The sequence below is a fragment of the Sarcophilus harrisii genome, chromosome 2, assembly GCF_902635505.1.
Source record: "Sarcophilus harrisii chromosome 2, mSarHar1.11, whole genome shotgun sequence".
In the NCBI taxonomy this organism is placed as follows: domain Eukaryota; kingdom Metazoa; phylum Chordata; class Mammalia; order Dasyuromorphia; family Dasyuridae; genus Sarcophilus; species Sarcophilus harrisii.
Genome location: NC_045427.1, coordinates 415,415,611 through 415,429,069, shown reverse-complemented (window position 1 = coordinate 415,429,069; position 13,459 = coordinate 415,415,611).

The window sequence follows — 13,459 nt, the reverse complement described above, 5'->3', positions numbered from 1 at the left end:
TATTAACTATTTTGTCCTTTGAACCTAACCTATTCCACTGATCAACTAGTCTATTTCTTAGCCAATACCAAATGGTTTTAGTAACCGCTGCTTTATAAAATAATTTTACATCTGGTACAGCTAGGCCATCTTCATTTGATTTTTTTTCATTAGTTCTCTTCAAATTCTTGACCTTTTGTTTTTCCATATGAACTTTGTTATTATTTTTTCTAGGTCATTAAAATAGTTTTTTGGGAGTCTGATTGGTGTAGCACTAAATAAATAGATTAGTTTAGGTCATATTGTCATCTTTATTATATTTGCTTGCCCTATCCAAGAGCAGTTAGTATTTTTCCAATTAGTTAGATCTGATTTTATTTGTGTGGAGTGTTTTGTAGTTTTGCTCATGTAGTTCCTGATTTTCCCTTGGCAGATAGATTCTCAAATATTTTATACTATCAGTAGTTACTTAAAATGGAATTTCTCTTTGTAACTCTAACTGTTGGATTTTGTTAGTGACATATAAGAATGCTGATGACTTATGTGGGTTTATTTTGTATCCTGCAACTTTGCTAAAGGTGTGGATTATTTCTAATAGCTTTTTAGTAGAATCTCTGGGATTCTCTAAGTATACCATCATATCCTCAGCAAAGAGTGATAATTTGGTTTCCTCATTGCCTCCTCTAAGTCTTTTAATCCCTTTTTCAACTCTTATTGTCAAAGCTAGCATTTCTAATACAATATTGAATAGTAACTGTGATAGTGGGCAACCTTGTTTCACTCCTGATCTTATTGGGATTGGTTGCAGTTTATCCCCATTACATATGATGCTTACCGCTGGTTTTAAATAGATGCTACTGATTATTTTAAGGAAAAGTCTATTTATTCCTATACTCTTGTGTTTTTAATAGGTTTTATGAATGCTTTTTATCAAATGCTTTTTCTGCATCTATTGAGATGATCATATGGTTTTTGTTAATTTGGTTATTGATATGGTCAATTATACTAATAGTTTTCCTGTATTCCTGGTATAAATTCTATTTGGTCATGGTGTATTATCCTGGGGATGATTTTCTGTAGTCCTTTTGCTAATATTTTGTTTAAGATTTTAGGATCAATATTCATTAGGGAGATTGGTCTATAATTTTCTTTCTCTGTTTTCAACCTACCTGGTTTAGGTATCAGTACCATATCTGTTTTATAAAAGGAATTTGGTAGGACTCCTTCATTCCCTATTTTTTCAAATAGAATATATAACATTGGGGTTAATTGTTCTTTAAATGTTTGGTAGAATTCACATGTAAATCCATCTGGTCCTGGGCGTTTTTCTTAGGGAACTGATTAATAGTTTGTTCTATTTCTTTTTCTGAAATGGTACTATTTAAGCAATTTACTTGCTCCTCTACTAATCTGGGAAACTGTATTTTTGAAGGTAGTCATTCATTTCACTTAGGGTATCAATTCTGTTGGCATAAAGTTGGGCAAAGTAACTCATTATTGCTCTAATTGCCTCTTCATTAGTGGAAAGTTGTCCCTTTTCATTTTTAAGACTAACAATTTGATTTTCCTCTTTCCTTTTTCTAATTAGATTTACCAAAGGTTTTATCTATTTTATTGGTTTTTTCATAAAACCAACTCTTAGTTTTATTTATTAATTCAATAATTGTTTTACTTTCAATATTATTAATTTCTCCTTTTAATTTTAGAATTTCAAATTCAGTATTTGATTGGGAGTTTTTAATTTGGTCTTTTTCTGGCTTTTTAAGTTGCAAGCCCAATTCATTGATCTTTTCTTTCTCCATTTTATTCAAGTAAGCCTCTAAAGGTATAAAATCGGAGGGAAGAGTTTAGCAAAACTAACCAATAAGTCAAGAAAACTTATATATTTGATGTTTCACACTCCTAGTTCCCCACCTCTTCTATAAATTTGCCTTATATCTTTGCCATTGATGTTTTAATACAAGTGAAAATTTTTATATTCCTTTATAATATTTGCCCTAGTTTTAAATCTCTAAAGTTCTCTTATTTTAAAATTCCCAATTCTGCTATTCTTGGTAGCTATCCTTTCTTTTTGTTCACTACAGTTTAATAAGAAGAATATAATACATCTGCCTTCATTTAGATCATTGGAAACAAATGTTAAATAATACACTTTGAAAGACAAATACCTGAGAAGCTTGATAAGAACGGTCCAAACATATTGATATTTATTTAAAGATTTCCATTCTTTTGGTCCATTACTTACTCCACCTACTTTTTAGTTGTTCTCTCTGTTCTCTCATGAAGCCCGTGCCTCTTCATGTACAAACATAGATATCACTAAAGACTTTATCTAGTGCCCTGGAAAAACAAATATTTTGTCTATGATACTACCTGATGTATAATGTAATAATCCTGTTAAGAAAGGAAATTATCCTAGTATTTTGTGACTTATTGTTGATGAACTTATATTGATTTGGAGTGATGACTACTTTGCTTCCCAAGGACTCACAAATCATCTCTTTAATAGTACTGATAATAATATATTAAATAGTAAACAGAGAAAATGAGATTTTGGAAGAGAAGCCAATCTGTACCAGATCCCATAGCTGATTAGTGGCAGATTTAGGATTTGAACTCAGGTCATCAGATGCCAATCTCAGAACACTTTTTGCCATATTGCAAATCCCTCTATGTATCAAAATTATACTAAAAAATAAAACAAGACCTTGGCTTCTGTATAATTTATTTTATTCGCAGAGAATATGTCAGAGGACACAGATGTATATTAGTTTAGATTGTACCCCTTTCACAAATCTAAGGTAAGTAGTTGTATATCTATAGTGTAATTCCTTGAAGAAAAGTAAATGCAGAAGAGGAATAACAAAAGAGAATTGGACAGTGGTGGAGGAGAGACTAGAGGATAGTCCACACATAACACTAGTCAAATTTCAGTCATTTTTTCTGACACTTTAATGTTGTCTTTCTACTACTTTTCCTGTGAAAGAGAGAAAGATACACAGATATAATATTCAAATAAGGACACAGCTGGAAGTGACCTCAGAGCTCAAAAAAAAAATGATCTGATTTCATAGATAAGAAGTAAATTATTCCAAGAAGTGAAGGAATTGGACTAAGATCATACAGTATATAAGCATCAGACACAGATCTAGAGAACCTAGTTCCCCCAAGTCCCAATCCAATGTTTTGTTTAGTTTTTATTTTTAATTACATGAAAGCATTTAGTCTTTAGCCACAACAAAAGGATAGACGGTGGAGATAACTATTAGTTCATGTGGTCTGGTCATCTGAATCTACCAATTACAAAGTCCAAAGCTCTCTACTTATTGACTGAGTTTATGCCATTTTATGAATTTAGTCAGACATGTGCATATTTAAGTTCAATGAAACCTTTATTTTGTTTTTTTTTTTTAAATAAAGAGGTTCCCCTGAAATGAATACTTTAGTTTGAATTATCCAAAAAAGATGAGTGAGAAGTATAACATTTTAGAAAGAAGAATTGATTTGGATTTCTTGGATTGCTGCCTCATCTACTCTAGATTCTCAGTTTCCTCATCTATAAAATGAGAACACAGAAATAGGTAATCTTTGAGGTTCCTTCTAGCTCTAATATTCTTCAGTAGCACGAATTTTTCTGGTCAGTTTTTTGGCAGTTGTAAACCTATACTTTGGCCACTAGATGACAGCATTAGAATAAGGCTGATGGGGCTTTTGAATAAACTTCATGGAAAGCCTGGGTTTTTTAAAAAACTGGATGGGATCCTAGACCCTAGAACATGGAATGTCAAAGCTGAGGGTAAACCTCAAAAAACAAAACATAGAATGTCAGATTGGAAGAAACCTTTGAGTAATCTAGTCCAACTTTTCACTTTATATATGGAGAGACAGAGATCAATTACTTATGCCCCTGCTTTGCCAGAAAGCATACTTGCTATACATAATTCTGGCCATCCCAGCCACAGTGAAAGTTACATTTTCTGATGCAGAATACTTTGGGGTTTTCAAAATTCACTACAGTTCACCAAGCAAACTGTAGCAGAAAGAAGTCTATAACAGAAGCATAAACCTGTCATATGGTCAGCATATTTTCCATGAAATTAAACTGACCCATTTATCTGCCAGTTTTTATGTTTAAGTAATTTTGGAGAGAAATTATTCTCAGCTATATTACATCTTCTTCCTTTGTAGATGTGGGCTACCGATCATGATTTAATCTTTTTAGCATTAATTCTGGGTTGTCATGATGAGCATTAAATTTTGTATATTGCTGTCACATAGAGATATGTTGGAGATGGGATAAAAGGAGGTAGGTTTTTTCCTGTACTGAATTGCGCCAGATTGCTGAGGAACAGGTATATGGCCAATTTACCTCTAAGATGCAATTTGGTGAGCCCAAGATAGTTCTTGAATTTAAAAACAATCACCATGTTTGCGTGGTCTTATTGCCTATTCTTGGAAAGGACATTATTGAACATATAATATGAATATTAATTTTATAGACAGAAATTAAGGCCCAGGGGTACAGTGATTTATCCAAGATACTAAAAATAGTGGCAGGATAGAAATAGAATTCAGATTTCCTGATGTTCAGCTGTATATATTGTTACCTTTTTAAGATGATTAGATCATCACTGCACCATGATTTCTATACTGTAGGCATGACCCTTTGGAGTCCAATTCTTGTAGCATAGGTCTTTGACAGAGGAATGTTCATTTTATTGTTTCCGGAATCAAACTTCAATGTCATTTCTTGGTGATCTCCACAGAATGCCATTACATGCGTTACTCTCCATTCTCACCCCATTCTTTTCTAGCATTCCTTTATGTATTGTTCTCTATTACAATGGAAATTCCTTGAGAGCAAGGACTACCTTGTTTGCTCTATTTATATACTTATTGCTTATAACAATATTTGGCCCAGAATAAGTGCTTAATAAATTTTTCTTTCTTAACAAATTTCCTCCCTCCCTCCTTCCCTTTCTTTCTTTCTTTTTTTTATCTATCTATCTAGCACCTCAAGTTAAACCAATTTGGAAAGAGTCTAAAAAAGTCATCAAACTCTTTTTACTCTTTGAATAGCTAGTGCTACTGATAAACATACACCCCAAAGGGATAAATAAAAGATAAAAAATCTATTATATTACCTATATATTAGGTATATATACCTATATATTACCTATATAATCTATATATTACCTATTTTATAATAATTTTTATAAAAGGGGTTGTCTTCCTATAGAGGAACAGATAAACTATGGTAAATGAATGCAAAAGATTATTGGTTGCAATATATGAAAAGACAAAAGGGATATTTTCAGAGGGAACTGAAAAAGCCTCAATGAACTGGTGAAACATGAAGTTAGTAAAACTAGAACAATTTAAATGACAACACGAAAAAATAATATAATTTTGACATACTTTAGAACACTGATATGAGCAATATTCACTAAGAGGGCAGAGGACTGAACATGAAGCATGCTGTCTACCACCTGACGCATGATTCATGGACTTAAAATCCAAAATATTGCATGATTTTTTGGACATGGACAATTTGAATGCATATTTGTTGTGAGCAATTTCTTTCTTTCTTTAATTAAATTATTCATTGGAACAGGGGAAATGGGAAGAAGAGATAATAAATGTTTGCAATAATAAATTAATTTATGAATAAATAAGTGAATAGAAAAATGGATAAATCAACAAAAGAAAGAGGGAAAAAAGGAAGAATGGAACTAAAAAAGGAAAAAAGGAAGGGAGGGAAGGAGGGAGGAAGGAAGAGAGGAAGGAGGGAAGAAAATTGAAGGAAATCTGGAAGGAAGGAAGGAAAGAAAGAAAGAAGGAAGGAAACCAAAATAAAGGCAAGGAGAAAGAGATGGAGGGACACAGGGATGTATTTAAAGCACCTAAAATCAAAATATGTGTTTTTTCTTGGAAAACTTAATATTTACTATTTAAATTTTTTTTAGCAATACAGAGCTTTGCACAACCCATAAAATCATAGTGTTTATGGAATGTATTGTGATTGTTAATTATAATAGTATAATTTATATAGTAATACGTAGTATCATAAAACACTTCCCTTACAAAAATCCTTTGATGTAGGTAATGCAAGTCTTATTATTCTCATGAAATGAGATGAAGAAGCTAAGGCTTAGGAAATTCAAATGACTTCACCTAAGGTCATATAACTAGATAGTAGTAAAGATGAAGTATGAATCCAAATCATTCTCAGATTCTAAAACCACTGGTCTTTCTACTACAACATTCCCTCTCATTTTATAGAAGGGGGAGAAAGCCATGAGAAAGGTAATGACTTATTCCAAATATAATAGATTAAGTAGAAGACCTGTAATTATCACTCCAGGTCCAGAGTCCTTTCAATGACACCAGATCCAAATTGCCAACTTTAGTCCCATGTGGTTCCACCATAGGTTATGGAGCAATCTGTGCCACCAACATCTTCTTCCTCCCCCAATACAAGTACACACAAACACACACACACACACACACACACACATACAGAGATACATACACACACACGGATGTGTACATGCAGGAACTCATACAAACACACTGATACTTATAGAAACAGCAGCCGATAAAGCTTGTGAAAATCATCTCTATTAAGGGGATAGATGGAATGAAACCAATAATATTTCATAGCTTGAGAGTTTTCCCCCTATATAATAATATATTTTATATATATATATATATATATTACATATCTGGGTTGTTTAGGACTGGAGGTCCCTACTTGTTTCAGTTTCAGGTTTCTGGTATGGAGGAAATTCTGCAGAGTACAAAGAAATATGAAATAATTTCCTCAGTATCATGACTCATTATCTTTCTTCACAGAATGTCAAAACTAGAAACCATTTCAAAACATAAATTATATAATGGCACTTTCGAATCCATCTATCACAACCATTGAGTCATTCATTTTCTTTTTTAATCATTTTGCACAAGATGTACATTAAATTAAACTGAGACTCGAAAGCTCAACCTAAACTTCTTTCTATTACTTCATGGTAGCAAGAGGTGGGTAAGGTATTGTGTCCTGTTTTCTAGAGTCCCAAGTTGAGGTGATTAAAATATACCATTTCTTTCTACAGCCCCCACACCGGGGTGATTAAAATATACTTCCTAGTGGAGAAGTGATGAGATGGGACTCCCAAGGATGGTGGGAAAATGGAGTTCATTTATTTCAAGGGCTTTACCCTTTTTATAATGTAACAAAAACAACTCTGGGCATGTAGGACCACATAAATAACTTGATATGTAGTTTGCCACCTGGTATCACTCTTCCACCTGCTATCACTCTGCTTCAATTTCACTACAGGTTGTCATTGCCCCAGATTTCTCAGAAAGGCCGAGAGCCCTTAGGGAAGATGGGGAGCCAAACCAGACATTGTTAGTAGGTTCTCTCTGGGCTGAAGGCTCTTACACCTTATCCAGAGTTTCCCCACTGACTCTGGCCCTTTACATCTTGCCCTTTCTTGTTTTAATTGAAGCAGGTATATACCAGTGGTTAAATCCATTACCATGGGATGAATCACACAGGCAAGTTGTAATATCACACAAGCAAGTAGTAACATAACAAACAATATGAATAAACAAAATACTATAAAGATTTCCATGAGTCCCAGAAGTAAGGTGTAAAAAATAACTATCAATTCACAACCACACGTATGCCTTCTTCAGCAACCAAGAAATGTCCAAAAGCAATCTATTGTCCATCACTTCATGTCTCAGGGAATCCAATGATTCCTGCAAGTTTTGAAGTCCTGCATCAGTCTTAGTGAGAATTATTTCTGATGTTCATGAGTACACAAAGGGTTAACCATCAAGCTCTTTCAGTGGTGGGCACTGTCAGCAATGGAACCACCTGATGCCTCCCAGGTCCTCTCCTTTGCCCTAAGGCTCCTCTCCCTTTCTGTCTCTCTCTCTGATGGATAAAGCAGATATGGCTCATTGGCACCCATCAGGTTCCTTTTCCATCTGTAGAGATACAAGCAAACCCTCTCCCCCAAGCAGTTAACCTATCTGATCCCTTCCATTCACTACTCTCCAGATTTCTCCACATCACCTGGTGATTATCTAAAAATAGTGGAGCTGCTTGAACTGAACACTGCCCTTCTGGAAGGTTATGAAACCTGTCTGCTGGAGCCAGTGCATCTCCATTGAAAATCCAAAAAAATTTTAATACATAAAGTTAAATTTAGAAGTTCTCCAGGGTTATTGTGGCTCCCCCCTGCCTTTTTTTTTTTTTTTTTTTGGAGGAGAGTCTTGATCCTGGATTCTGTTGTTGGGTGTCAAAATCTGGATGAATATTACCAAATTGCATTTCTGGAGGGCATATCAATAGTTGTGATGCTACTGCTTCTCCTGGGTGATAGATCACACATTGTCTACCTATATTCATGACTGGGATATAAGCTACATATTCTCCAGTTTCCCAAATCAGTGTATGAATAGGTACTGTTTTGTAAGCACTCTCAGGAAGTAAAATGGTTAAGCCAACTGTGTGTGGAGGCAAGGGATCTATAGACTGGACAGGAACAGGTTTTAGCTCTCCAGGGGATAGCTCAGCAGTCCCAGCTGCATACAACTCTATTTTTCCCAATTGTAATTCCTTTCCCCTATCAGGTTGCTTCTCAGGTGACTGATCATGTCTGAGTATTGAACTTTTAAAGACTCTCTGGGTGTAACAGCGGCTGCTTTCATGCATCTAGTGTTTTTTTGCCTGGGGACCTGGAGCCGAGCCCCACTTCCCATTTCCCTGAGTCAATCTACATCTGATGCCCAGTGGAAACCTTGTTGAATTTTGGACATGGGGTTTTGTTGTCCCACTCTGTTTTTTCACTTTATCCTTTTGCCAACATTGAGCTTTCAGATGCCCTACCTTACCACATTGAAAGCACTGACAGGTCTCTCTGGAAGCCCCTTCCTAAAAGGGAGTCTGTCTTCTCATGTTCAGAACTTGAAAAGTCTGCATAATATTTGGGGAATAAAAGGTATTTGTAACCACTGTGGCACAGCATCTTATGATCTTATCTAAAGAAGCATCCTTTTTGAGGCCTAATATAACTCTTCTACAATCCTCATTAGCATTTTCTCTAGCAAGTTGTCTTACCATAATTTCTGTTGCCTCATTTTCACCAGTGGTTCTTGTGACAGCTGTCTGCAAACATCCCATGAAATCAGCGAAGGATTCATTTGGACCTTGCACTATTTTTGTGAAGGCTTCCCCTCTATCTTGTCTTCCTGGGAGTGTGCCCCACACTTTAATAGGGCAGAAGTAATTTGCTTATATACTTCCAAAGGGCAATTAATCTGTGTTAAGGTGTCTGCATAAAACCTATACCTGCTAGTTGGTCAAAGGTGACTTGTATATTAACTACAATTTGCCTATTTCATTGGGCTTGTATCCTACAGGGTTCACTATACTCAGAAAGCCACAACATGTTTTGTCCAGGTTCTAAACATGTCTTTGCTATAGATCCAGTCATTAGATGATAAATTTCATAAGCCAAATTCTCTAACAGCAACTTTACATAAGAGGATGTAGACCCATAAAAACTGCAACCCTTTTTCAGATCTTTGATAGTTTCCAGATTAAAAGGAGTGTATCTTCTCCTGGCTTGACCTGAAGAGTCAAATTCTTCAATCACAGGAAATGCTTCTATTCTCAATACAATTTTATCCTGTCCTTCGTCCTTTGCTTTAACTAATGCCTCCTGCAAAGGGGACATATGGGCTGGACAAAACTGCCCAGCTGATGGTGATGCTGATGGTGTCACTGCCCCTCCCATTACTCCTCCTCCCTCTGTCCACAAAGGTCAAATTGAGGGAGGAGAGTCAGCAGATGGGGAATGCCCTAAGTGTGCCTGCTCCAGTGTAGGAGAAAGTGAAACTGAGCTGTGAAGGTGAGAAGCACCACATTCTTTAAGCTTAACAGCAGGGTACTTGAGATACTTAAGTTGGCCATAACTTCCAGCTATGTTGTCAGTACCATTCTCCTCAGGCACTTTTTCCTGACACTTCCTTGCCTGGCCATTCACATTAAAATCTTTCCTTGTTTTAAAACTCGTGGGATTCTTTTAAGCCAATTGTGTTATATTGCACAAAAGGAATGTTTCTTCAGGAATTGAGTCAGGACCCTTAGCTTTGTAATATTCAATTAGTTGCTTTCCCACTATTTTCCATATTTCTAGCTCTAATCTCTCTTCCTTAGAAAGTAAAGGAGATGTGCACTCTAATATATTTAAGAGCCCAGTGATCTGCCTCAGAGTTATCAACAAACCTTGGTTCTCTATTAATCTAATTATGTATGCTTCATACTTCCCTTGGGGTGGGGGAGGTTATTTTTTTAGTATCTGCCCCATTTTGGCTGAAAAATGAAAGTGACTAGACTATCCCTTACAGATTCTTCCCTCTTGTTATTTTTATACTTACCCTATTACTGGGTCACTGGGTCTTCTCCACTGAACTTGGCCAATCACGTCAGTTGAGCTGATGTGTGTAGGACCTCACCTAGAGCCCCATGTTGGGTGCCAAAATGTTGTGTCCTGTTTTCTAGAGCCCCACACCGGGTGATTAAAATATACCTTCCTAGTGGAGAAGTGATGAGGCGGGACTCCCGAGGATGGAAAATGGAGTCCATTTATTCAAGGGCTTTCCCCTTTTTATAATGTAACAAAAACAACTCTGAGCATGTAGGACCACATAAACAATTTTCTATGTAGGTTGCCACCTGATATCACTATTCCACATGCTCTCACTCTGCTTCAATCTCAACACAGGTTGTCACTGCCTGCTGACTTCCCAGGAAGGCCAAGAGTCCTTAGGGGAGATGGAGAGCCAAACCAGACATTGCTAGCAGGTTCCCTCTGGGAACCTTACCCAGAGTTTCCCCACTGACTGTGACGCTCTACAGTAGGGGAAATGAATAACCAAAAAATCTTAGTCTGTTTGCTGGCATTGTATATCAAACCAATCTTGGTTTGTATGACAAAGCCACCAAATTGTAGTAATTGATACAAAGTGTGGGGTAATATTGAAAAAATAACATTTGATTGATTATACAAATACTGATTGTTGAGGTGGTTCTCAAAACTCTCTTGGCTAACTACATATAGACATGAGCTAACCAAAGAAATCTGGTATCCTTGTGTTCTATGAAAATAGTTGTAAGTTTTTATAGCTACAGAGGAAGATACCCAGGATTCTAAGTGTAATAGAAACTTATGAGATACGAGGAAATCAGAATATTAATTCCAGAGAAGAGAAAACTTCAAGGCATGTGTTATCTATCTTGCTAATTATTTTTGAAGAAGTGCAATATAGATGAGGAGTTAGGTTTGTCTTTTCAGAGTTCAGAACTAGGAGTGATAAGGTAAAGGTGATCCTTAAAACCATCTTAATTGAAAAGTAAATAGTTCAAAGATATCATTCAGAAGTGAATCTCAAATCAATTAGTCGATAAACATTTAAGTGGCTTAGTTATATACCAGCTATTGTGCTACACACTTGGTTTACAAAAAGGGGGAAAGAAAGTCCATGTTCATGTCCTCAAGGAACTTAAGTCTGTCATCCTCATCACTCAAAAGGCATAGAAATTTTCTCTTTAAAAAATTTTGGCCCAGTACTGAACACCATTTTCTAATGAGGATTTACCAAGACAGAAGACAGTGGGATAATAATTTCTTTAATTCTGATTTTAGCCTAAGTTTAGCCTAAGATTCCAATAGCTAATTTGGTTACCATGTGACAATTCTCTACTATTGTCACAGTTATTGATAATTCTGGTCCATTAAGACATAAACACACACACACACATATACATATATACACAGACACACACACACACACACACACACACACACACGGGACCTGGGGATTATGAAGCACTGGAAGTCAATCACCAGAATTATCCCAGGGTAAATTAAAGCAGCTTTTGCTCCTTTGCCTTAGGAGCAGAATTTAACCCTTAAAAATGAACAAAAAAAGCAAAAAGAACTCTAACTATAGACAGCTTTTATGGAAATAGAGAAGAACAGACCTCAAACCCTGAGGTTCCTAAAGGGAAATCAACTCCAGATGAAGCCCCAAAGAGTGATTTAAGTTGGTCCCTATTTCACAAGGCTTTCCTGGAAGATTTCAAAAAGGATCTTAAAAGAGAGTTAGAAGAAAAATGGGAAAAAGAAATGAGATCTGAAGGGGTCCAGCCTCTGCAGGGAGTCCAGCAGGCAGAGCAGGAGGAATAGAGTCAGCGTCAAAGGAAGACAGGAGTTGTGGGGTAGTTTGAGTGAGGAACTGATGGAAGTGATGCTCCCACTTCTCTCAGGCTCCTTCAGGCTTTATTTTTATACTATATCATGATCATATACTTTTCTTTAGGTCAATATAGCCTTTAGACATGTGTCTGACTTATTGACCTTTATATGTTACTACATTTGGCATTTAATATTTGAGTAAGTTTTTTATGGTTAAGTGTTAATTATTGATTACATTACATGAAACCAATAACGAAAGGTAAATGTTATACAAGGTCAAATGTCAGTGAATTTTGTTAGTTTACTTGTGTCTTCTTTGTTAATTCTATGGGTTGTTTGATTCCTCTATTTCCCTGACTTGGAACCATGTACATAGGCATTTAGGGTAATTCCTAGTTATACTTTAACCATCTTTTGGTTCCTAGACATACTGATCTTTTCTGAGTCTCAGTTGGTAAACACCATTATTTCCTGGATCTTTGGATTCTCTCCCATAGTGACAATGCTTTCCATGGTGTTCTCTCCTTTATCATTTATCTCAGTGAGAGATTAGTTTTATTAGGACAGAATATGCATGTGGAATCATTTCTAGTTAACTTGACCAAATTCCCCTTGTCACCAGATTTTTTAAGATAATGTTTAGTGCTGTAATCAAGCCAATTATAAATAATATAGGAAATAGTAGTCCACTAATGAGAATCATAGAAGGAATATTGTTCCTGCATGAATGCTGTGCACATTTGATCTCAGTGCTGGGTTTTGCTAATCAGCTTAGAGATTGTGGTTCCCAACAGAGATCTTTACAAGAGGGTATGAAAAAAGAAAAACAGAAATTATCTGAAAAAAAATTCCTTAAAAATAGATATGAAGAAATGGGAAAAGCATATAACTTCCTACAAAATAGATTTGATGAAATATAAAAATCATATAACTCTTTACACAGTAGATGTGAAAAAGCAATCAATTCATTAAAAAATAGAATTTTTTAAATAAAAAAATTCAATGAACAAAGTAAATCATTTTAAAATTCAACTGGAGGGACTTCCAGGGGCAGAGCCAAGATGGCAGAGATATTACACATTTCTCTCTCACCTTCTTTACAACCCTCACAATAATTACAAAACCCAGCCTCTGAATTAGCTCTGGAACAGCAGAATCCACAAATATTGGGAGTGCAACAAATTATCAGCAGAAAATAATTTTAA